Raw genomic sequence first — 9,853 nt, 5'->3', positions numbered from 1 at the left:
TACCCTGAATGTGACTTATTGTATATACTTTCTTTCCATTCCTATTGAGGTAGTTGAGGGTTGAGTATTGAGATACAAAATGTATCCAGCCATCTAAATGTTTTTGATGTTGTTGGCATTCATGTGGTCTGCCTTGGCCTGTGTCAACACACATGGCCTTGTTGTGATCCAAGAACCATTCTGACTATCACTGAAGGGGAAGAGGAGGAAGAGAAGAAGTAGACTTGGATAAGTAAATTCCCCTTGGGGACTCAGAAGGGTAAAGTGAGGTGGCTGACACAACCCGATGTACCTGAAGGTAGGGCATTGTGGATCCACTTTGGCTAACTCTTCTCTAAATGGAATTCCTTCCAAGAACACAGGCGGCAGTAGAGGAGCACCTACCAGGTAGTGTATGCAGAGCCATGAAAAAGATTTGGAAAATTATGCTCCCTACTGATTACTTGTAGAAGAGGGCAGGAAAAGCTGTCTGGTTGAGTAATTACAAACATAAGGCAACTCATCCCTCAAAGCCTCCAGCTTCATCCCGGAGCTAAAGGCTGTGTTTACTTTCACCCAAGGATTCAAAGCCAAAAGGGTCAGTCAGCAGGGCCCATTGATGCCAGACAGGTACAATGTTCAAAACAATGCATCTTCCATAACAAACAAACAAATAACAAAGCACAGGAAAGCTATTTGATGCTGACCAGAGACACTCTTTTGACCTGCCCTCACCCCCTCCACACTGGCCCTTTAAGGAAGCATAAAGTACCATAAATTAAGGAGATTCAATCAGAGGGCCAGGACTAGACATGACAGTGCTATCTCTCAAGAAATCAGACCCATTGCTGATACCAAAATATTGACATTGATACAATCCACAGATCTTATTCAGACTTCACCATTTTATTTAGCCTTATTTGTATGTGTGTACTTAGTGTTATAAAATTTTACCACATATGTAAGTTTGTGTGTGCACCCCCACAGTCAAGATACAGAACAGTTCTATAAGAAGAATTACTCACGTTACTCTTTAATAACCACACCCACCTCCCTCTGGTCTCTGTCCCAAACAACTGGCAACTATTAATCTGTTCTCATTCTAAATATTTGTTTTAAAAATATTAAATAAATGGAATTATACAATATGTAACATTTTGGTTTTAATTTTTAAATTCAGTATAATTACCTGGAGATATGTTATTAACAAATAGTACAGAAGCATTATTCATACAGCCAAAAGTAAAAACAAATATAAATAAATTAATGAATGGATAAGCAAAATGTGTTATATATAGATACAATGGAATATTATTTAGCCATAAAAAGAACAAAGTGCTGATATATGTTACAATACGGATGAGCCTTGAAAATATGCTAAGTGAAAGAAGCCAGACAAAAAGGATTGCATATTGCATGTTTCTAGTTAAATAAAATGTCCAGGATAGGCAATTCATGTATCAGTCATTTGTTCATTTTTATTGCTGAGTAGTATTACATGGGATGGATGTACCACAGTTTGTTTAACCATTCACCCATTGAAGGACCTGGGTTGAGTCCGATTCTTGGATATTACAAAGAAAGCTGCTATTCACATTTGTGTCTAATTAATGTGTTCATTTTTTTGTGTGTGTGAACATGTTTCATTTCTCTAAATAAATGCCCAAGAGTGCAATTGCTGTGTCTATGGTAGTACCATGTTTAGTTTCTTTAAAACAATTTTATTGAAATATAATTTGTTTTACACAATCACCCATTTGACATGTATAATTTTTTTTTTTTTTTTGAGACACAGTTTTGCTCTTATCGCCCAGGATGGAGTGCAGTGGCATGATCCCAGCTCACTGCAACCTCTGCCTCCTGGGTTCAAGCGATTCTCCTGCCTCAGTCTCCTGAATAGCTGGGATTACAGGAGCATGCCACCATGCCTGGCTAATTTTTGTATTTTTAGTAGAGATGAAGTTTTGCCATGTTGGCCAGGCTAGTCGAGAACTCTTGACCTCAGGTGATCCACCCACCTTGGCCTCCCAAAGAGCTAGGATTACAGGCATGAATCACATGTCAGCGCCCGGCCTGACATGTACAATTTAATAGCTTTTGGTACCTATTATGCATCCATAACCAAAATCAATTTTAGAATATTTTTATTATTCCCAAAACAAACTATGAATCATTTGTGTGAGAAACCACTGCCAATCCTACTCCTCCATATCACTTCACCCCAAGAAAACCACTAATCTACTCTCTTCCTCTATAAATTTGCCTTTTCTAGACATTTCATATAAATGGAATCATGCAATATTTAATGATTTTTGTCTGGCTTCTTTCACTTAGCATAGTATTTTCAAGTTTCATCCATATTGTAACACGTGTCAGTATTTTGTTGTTTTTAAAGCTGAATAATATTGCATTGTATGGATATACTACATTTTATTTACCTATTCATCAATTGGTAAATATCTGATTCTCTTTTTGGCTGTATGAGCAATGCTACTGTATTTTTCATGAAGAAGTTTTTGTGTAAACATACATTCAAAATTACCTTGAGTAAATACTTAGAAATAGAACTATCTATATCTATATGATCTGTATGATAACTCTGTTTAATGTTTTGAGAAACTGTCAGTCTTCAAAAGCAGCTGCACCATTTTACAATCTTGGATGCAATGTTTTAGAATTTCAATTTGTATACATTCTTGCTAACATTTATTTTTATCATTTTAAAATTGTAGCCATCTGCTATTGTTTGGATATAGTTTGTTTGTCCCTAGGAAAGTTCATGCTGAAATTTGATTCCCAGTGTGGTGATGTTGGGAGGTGGGGCCTGGTAAGTAGTATTTGGGTAATTGAAACTGATTCCTTGTGGATGGCTTGGTGACATTCTCGTAGCAGTGGGTTCTTACTCTTGCAAGACTGGATTAGTTCTTGTAGGAATGGATTAGTTACCGTGAGAGTAGATTATTATAAAGTCAGGATGTCCCTCAGATTTTCCTGTCTTCACAGGTGCCTGCTTCCCCTTTGACCCTCTTTGCCATGTTGTGATGCAGCAAAAAAGCCCTCATCAGAAACCAGGGCTGTGCCCTTGAACTTCTCAGCCTGTAGAACTGTGAGCAAAATAAATCTCCTTTCTTCATAAATTACCCAGTCTCAGGTATTCTTTCATAGCAACACAAAATTAACTAAGATACTATTCCAGTGGGTGTAAAGTGTTATCTCACTGTGGTTTTAATTTTCGCTACCATAATAAAAAATAATGTTGGGAAACTTTCCATATGTTTATTGGCCATTTAAATATTTTCTTTGGAGAAATGTCTATATAGATCCTTTACCTACTTATGTTGTTTTTTATTGTTGATGTTAAAATTTTCTTTATATATTTTAGATTTAAGTCTCCTATTAGATGTATGTTTTACAAATGTATTTTTACATTCTATGGGTTGCCTTTCTACTTTCTTGATAGCATCCTTTGAAGCACAAAGGTTTTAACTTTGATGATGTCCAGTTTACCTATTTTTTCTTTTGTTCCTTTTGCCTATAGTGTCATATCTAAGAAATCATTGCTTCATAGAAGGTTACAAAGATTTACTCCTAATATTTTATTCTAAGAGTGCTATAGTTTCAGCTCTTACATTTTACCAATTTTGAGTTAATCGTTATATATGGTGTGAAGTAGGGGGTTCAACTTTATTTTTTATGTGTGTTTATCCAATTGTCCTAGCACTGTTTTTTAAAGATTATTCTTTCCCAATTGAACTGTCTTGGCATTTTTGTTGAAAATCATTGACTGTAAATATGAAGGTTTATTTCAGAACTAAAAATTTTATGTGTCTGTCCTTATGCAGGTAGCACACTGCATTGACTACAGTAGCTGTGTAGTAAAATTCGAAATTAAGAAGTACTAGTATTCCATTATTGCTCTTCTTTTTAAAAATTGTTTTGGCTATTTTGGTTTCTTTGAATTTACATACGAATTTTAGGATCAGCTTGTCAATTTCTACAAATAACTTAGCTGGGGTTCTGTTAGGAATTGTGTTGAATTTCTAGCTCAATTTGAATAGTATTGCCATACTAAGAATGTTTAGTCTTCCAATCCATGGACGTAGAATGCTGATATGGTTTGGATTTGTGTCCTCGCCCAAATCTCATGTTGAATTGTAATCCCCAGTGTTCGAGAAGGGGCCTGGTGAGAGGTGAGTGGATCATAGGAGTGCATTTCCCCCTTGCTGTTATCATGATAGTGAGTGAGCTCTCATGAGATCTGGTTGTTTAAAAGTATGTAACATCTCCCACTTCACCCTCTTTTCCTCCTGCTCTGGCCTTGTAAAACATGCTTCCTTTTTCTTTGCCTTCCACCATCATTGTAAATTTCCTGAGGCCTCCCCAGCCATGCTTCCTGTACAGTCTGAAGAACCATGAGCCAATTAAACTTCCTTTCTTTGCAAATTACCCAGTCTCAGGTATTTCTTTATAACAATGAGAGAATAGACTAATACAGAAAATTGGTACCTAGGAGTGGGGCATTGCTATAAAGATACCTGAAAATCTGTAAGTAACTTTAGAACTGGGCAATGGGCAGAGGTTGGAACAGTTTGTAGAGCTCAATAGAAGACAGCAAGTTGAGGGAAAGTTTGGAACTTCTTAGAGATTTGTTGAATGGTTGTGACCAAAATACTGATAGTGATATAGACAATAAAACCCAGGCTCAGGACGTTTCAGATGGAGATGAGGAACTTATTGAGGACTAGAAAAAAGGTCATTCTTGCTATGCTTTAGCAAAGAGACTGGCAATATTGTGCCCCTGCTCTAGGGATCTGTGGAACTTTGAACTTGAGAGTGATGATTTAGGGTATCTGATGGAAGAAATTTCTAAGCAGCAAAGTATTCAGAATGTCGCCAGACTGCTTCTAACACTGTATCATCATATGCATGAGCAAAGAGATGATCTGAAACTGGAACTTATATTTGAAAGGGAAGCAGAACATAAAAGTTTAGAAAATGTTCAGCCTGACCATGTGGTAGAAAAAAATTTGATTTTCTTGGGAGAAATTCAAGCCAGCTGCATAAATTTGCATAAATTAAGAGGAGCTGAATGTTAATAGCCAAGACAATGGGGAAAATGCCTTGAAGGCATTTCAGAGACCATTGTGGCAACCCCTCTCATCACAGGCCTGGCCTAGAAGGGAAGAATAGTTTCATGGCCAGGCCCAGAGCCCGCTGCCCTGCTCAACCTTGGGACACTGCACCCTGCATCTTAGTCACTCCAGCTCCAGTTATGACTAAAAGTGGCCCGAGACATGTCTCAGACCACTGCTCCACAGAGTGCAAGCTGTAATTCTTGACAGTTTCAACATGGTGTTAGGCCTCCAGGTGCACATAAGGACAGAGTTGAGGCTTGGGAGCCTCCACCTAGATTTTGGAGGATGTATGGAAACACCTAGATGTCCATTCAGAAGTCTGCTGCAGGAGCAGAGACCTCATGGAGAACCTCTAGTAGGGCAGTGAGGAGGGGAAATGTGGGGTGGATCCCCTACACAAAGTCTCCACTGGGGCACTGCATAGTGGAGCTGTGAGAAGACAGCCACCATCCTCCAGACCCCAGAATGGTAGATCCACTGACAGCTTCCACCATGCATCTTTAAAAGCTACAGGGACTCAATGCCAGCCCATGAAAGCAGCTGAGGGAGCTGTACCCTGCAGAGCCACAGGGGAACACATGCTCTGGGCCTTGGGAGCCCAACCCTTGCATCAGTGTGGCCTGGATTTGAGACATGGAGTCAAAAGAGGTTATTTTGGAGTTTTAAGATGTAATGACTGCCCTGCTGGGTTGTGGACTTGCATGGGGCCTGTAGTCTCTTTGTTTTGCCTGATTTCTCCCTTTTAGAATAATTGTATTTACCCAATGCCTGTACCTGACTGTATCTTGGAAATAACTAACTTGTTTTTGATTTTACAGACTTTCACGTAGGTGAAAGGGATTTGCCTTGTTTCAAATGAGACTTTGCACTATGGACTTTTGAGTTAATCTTGAAATGAGTTAAGACTTGGGGGACTGTTGAGAAGGGATTATTGTATTTTACAATGTGAGAAGTATATGAGATTTGAGAGGATCCAGGGCAGAATGATACAGTTTGAATTTATGTCCCCACCCAAATCTCATGTCAAATTATAATCCCTAATGTTAGATAAGGGGCCTTGTAGGGGGTGATTGGATCCTGGGGGTAAACTTCCCCCTTGCTGTTCTTGTCATAGTGAGTTCTCACAAGATCTAGTTGTTTAAAAGTGTGTAGCACCTCCCCCTTCACCCTTTCTTCATCCTTCTTTGGCCTTGTAAGATGTGCTTCTTTCCTCTTCACCTTTTGCCATGATTGTCAATTTCCTGAGGCCTCCTCAGACATGCTTCCTGTACAGTCTGTGGAATCATGAGCCAATTAAGCCTCTTTTTTAAAATAAATTATCCAGTCTCAGGTAGTTCTTTATAGCAATGCGAGTGTGGACGAATACAAATGGCTTTCTATTTATTCAGATCTTCATTGTTTTCTCTCATTAGCATTGGTAATTTTTAGCCTACAGAACTATACATGTTTTCTTGTATGTATAACTAAATATTTTCTTTGAGTGATTGTACATTATATTGTGTTTTAAATTTTGATTTCCACATGGTCATTATTACTATATAAAAATGCAAATGATTTTTGTGTGTTGTTGTGTCCTGTGACCTTGATGAGTTCCCATATTAGTTCTAATAAGTTTTTTGTATATCTCTTGATATTTCCTACGTACATCATCATTTCACATGTAAATAGGGACAATTTTACTTCTCCCTTCACAATCTGTTTTCTTTTGTTTCCTCTTTTGATTTATTGTGATGGCTAGAAACAAGAGTGATAAGGGCCAGGCGCGGTGGCTGATGTGTGTAATCACAGTACTTTGGGAGGCCAAGGCAGGCAGATCACAAGGTCAGGAGATCGAGACCATCTTGGCCAACATGGTGAAACCTCATCTCTACTAAAAATACAAAAATTGGCTGGGTATGGTGGCACATGCCTGTAATCTCAGTTACTCAGGAGACTGAGGCAGGAGAATCGCTTGAACCAGGGAGATGGAGGTTGCAGTGAGCTGAGATCACACCACTGCGCTCCCGCCTGAGTGACAAAGCAAGACTCTGTCTCAACAACAACAACAACAACAACAACAAAAAGAGAGATAAGAGTAAACATTCTTTTTTATTTTTTATATATATATATATATTTCTTTTTTTTTTTTTTTTTTTTTTTTGAGACAGAGTCTCTCTCTGTTGCCCAGGCTGGGGTGCAGTGATGCAATCTTGGCTCACTGCAACCTCCACCTCCTGGGTTCAAGGATTCTCCTGCCTCAGCCTCCTGAGTAGCTGGGACTACAGGCACCCAACACCATGCCCGGGTAATTTTTGTATTTTTAGTAGAGACGGGGTTTCACCATGTTGGTCAGGCTGGTCTCGAACTCCTGACCTTGTGATCTGCCTGCCTCGGCCTCCCAAAGTGCTGGGATTATAGGGAGTGAACATTCTTGATTTGTTCCCAATTTCATGGGAAAGCATTCAGTCTTTAATTATTAAATATCATGCCAACCTTAGGTATAATGTAGACACTCTGTATCAGATTTCCCTGTATTCCTAGTTTGCCGAGAGTTTTTATTATTAATGGTTACTGAGTTTTGTTGAATGTTATTTCTCTATCAGTTAATATGATCATACAGTTTTTCTTCTTTAGCCCATTGATATTACATTTGTTGCTTTTTAAATATTTTTAAAGAAAAAAATGGTTGTTTTATTCATTTGTACTTAAACCAGCCAAAGTAGTATTGATATCATTATAACGCAGCAAATACAAGACTTCTTTCCACAAATATTAGCATAACCAACAAAATAGGGGGTATAGTAAAACAGAGCCATAAAGGGCTGAGGAAGTCAACGAAGTGTGTTATAGCTTAACTCTTCACCCTTCACCTCAGTCCTTCACCCTTCACCTCAATAGAGTTTTTATTTTATCTTATTTTATTTTATTTTTTTGAGACAGAATCTGGCTCTGTCACCCAGGCTGGATTGCTGTGACTCTATCTCGACTCACTGCAACCTCCACCTCCTGGGGTCAAGTGATTCTCCTGCCTCAGTCTCCCGAGTAGCTGGGATTACAGGCTCCTGAGACCACACCAGGCTAATTTTTATGTTTTAGTAGAGAGAGGGTTTCATCATGTTGGCCAGACTGGTATTGAACTCCTAACCTGAGGTGATCTGCCTGACTTGGCCTCCCAAAGTGCTGGGATTACAGGCATGAGCCACCACACCCGGACTCAATATTTTTTTTCTAAAAATAAGTAAAGCCCAATCCCAAACAATAGGAATATACCTTCATCACACCAATCTGTACTTTTGTTTCTTATTCTTGAGGTTAGATTCTAAACCCTAAAGGTATCCAAACTAGTATTAGATCTACTTATCTATAGCCAGAGACAGCTTCTATCATGTTGTCCTTAGCAGCCAAGGTTATTAAAATGTCTTTTCTCCAGGAAGATCTAATAGGAAAAAAGAAAGAAACCTCTCTGATTAGGCTCCAAGCATTCCCCACCCTCCATCAAATTGACTGGGTAGGCATAATGGAAACCAGAACACGTGGTTTCCAAACAACAGAAATCCTATGAGGAAAGGGAGGGGAGAGGAAGGATTCAGCCAGTGCCCAGACTGAAACTGAGTAATGTCGACTTCACTCATCTTCACACATCTTAAGGTTGCATGTTTGTGGAGTACTTCAGGAATAAATCTATGAATTGTGGAGTACTAAAATACCTAGTGGTCTGCTGTACTACATTATGGCTTTCCCCAGCAGTTTCCAAGGAAACCTCCAAGTCAGGAAAATTTGGCTAGAACTGCATGCAGGACTGCAGAGATTCCTCTCCATAGTTATAGAAGGAACTGTTTCAGGCCTGATTGTTCCAGGACTGGGTGCACCAGGTCTGAGTGTTCCAGGAGTGGTTGCTCCAGGACTGGATGTTCTGGATCTGGTTGCTCCAGGTTGAATTGTTCTAGGTTTGGTTGCTCCACATTGGAAGGTTTCCAGTCACGTTCACCAGGCATCCCTGGTGGTAGGAAGAGTCGAGACTGGGATAGGTACGTGCTGAGGCCTTCTGAATCACACCATTGCTATTCTTTGGCCAGTTGTTCTCTGCGACCTCTTAGATTTTGTTCTCTGGTTCTGGAACCAGGTCTTCACCTTTGTAGCTGAGGTTCAGGATGTTGGAAAGTTCTTGCATCTGCTGGAGGCTGAAGTATTTCTGTCTCTGAAATCTATCATTGAGTACACACAGCTGGTTGGAAGAGAACACAGTTCTGGTCTTCTGTTTCTTGACCGGGACCCTTGTTTTCCTTTTTTGTGGCACTCTTCTCTGCAGAAGTGGGTTGTTTGCCTTTGGGACTGTGGAAGAATCAGGGCTGTCCTGAATAAGCAAGATCCATGGAGGAAGGAAGAGGAGAGACAGTCTCTGTGTGAGGCATCTCAGCAGAAGACAATTGCAAGAATGGATAGTTTTCTTCAGGCCCACAAATTACAGGTGTAGGTGAAGAGTCTTTACAGTCGGATGCTTCGGAGCAAGGCAGGCTTTGTGGACAAGCTGGATCCACACTCATGTCATTATTGGGGAAGAGGAGGAAAAAATTTAAGAGTTGGACTGGAAAAAAGGCTAAGGTGGTTTTAAGACTTTTTTTCTGAAGATCTTAGAGAAATATGACCTCCAGAAGCAAAAGTATCAAGAAGTTCGGATGAAGTGAGTCACCGCCACAATAACCGAAGGCAACCAGCTCAGTCCAGCAAAACTGCTTTTTAAATATTGAAAGAACCCTGCA

At 39.6% G+C, this 9,853-nt stretch overlaps 1 pseudogene; it reads right to left on the bottom strand.

The window, feature by feature from the left end:
* Positions 1-8,641: 8,641 nt before the first annotated feature.
* LOC105476699 (homeobox protein NANOG pseudogene) lies at positions 8,642-9,637 on the bottom strand (annotated as a pseudogene).
* Positions 9,638-9,853: the final 216 nt, after the last annotated feature.

Source organism: Macaca nemestrina, chromosome X (genome assembly GCF_043159975.1).
Source record: "Macaca nemestrina isolate mMacNem1 chromosome X, mMacNem.hap1, whole genome shotgun sequence".
Classification (NCBI taxonomy): Eukaryota; Metazoa; Chordata; class Mammalia; order Primates; family Cercopithecidae; genus Macaca; species Macaca nemestrina.
This window is presented reverse-complemented; position numbering and strand designations above follow the sequence as displayed.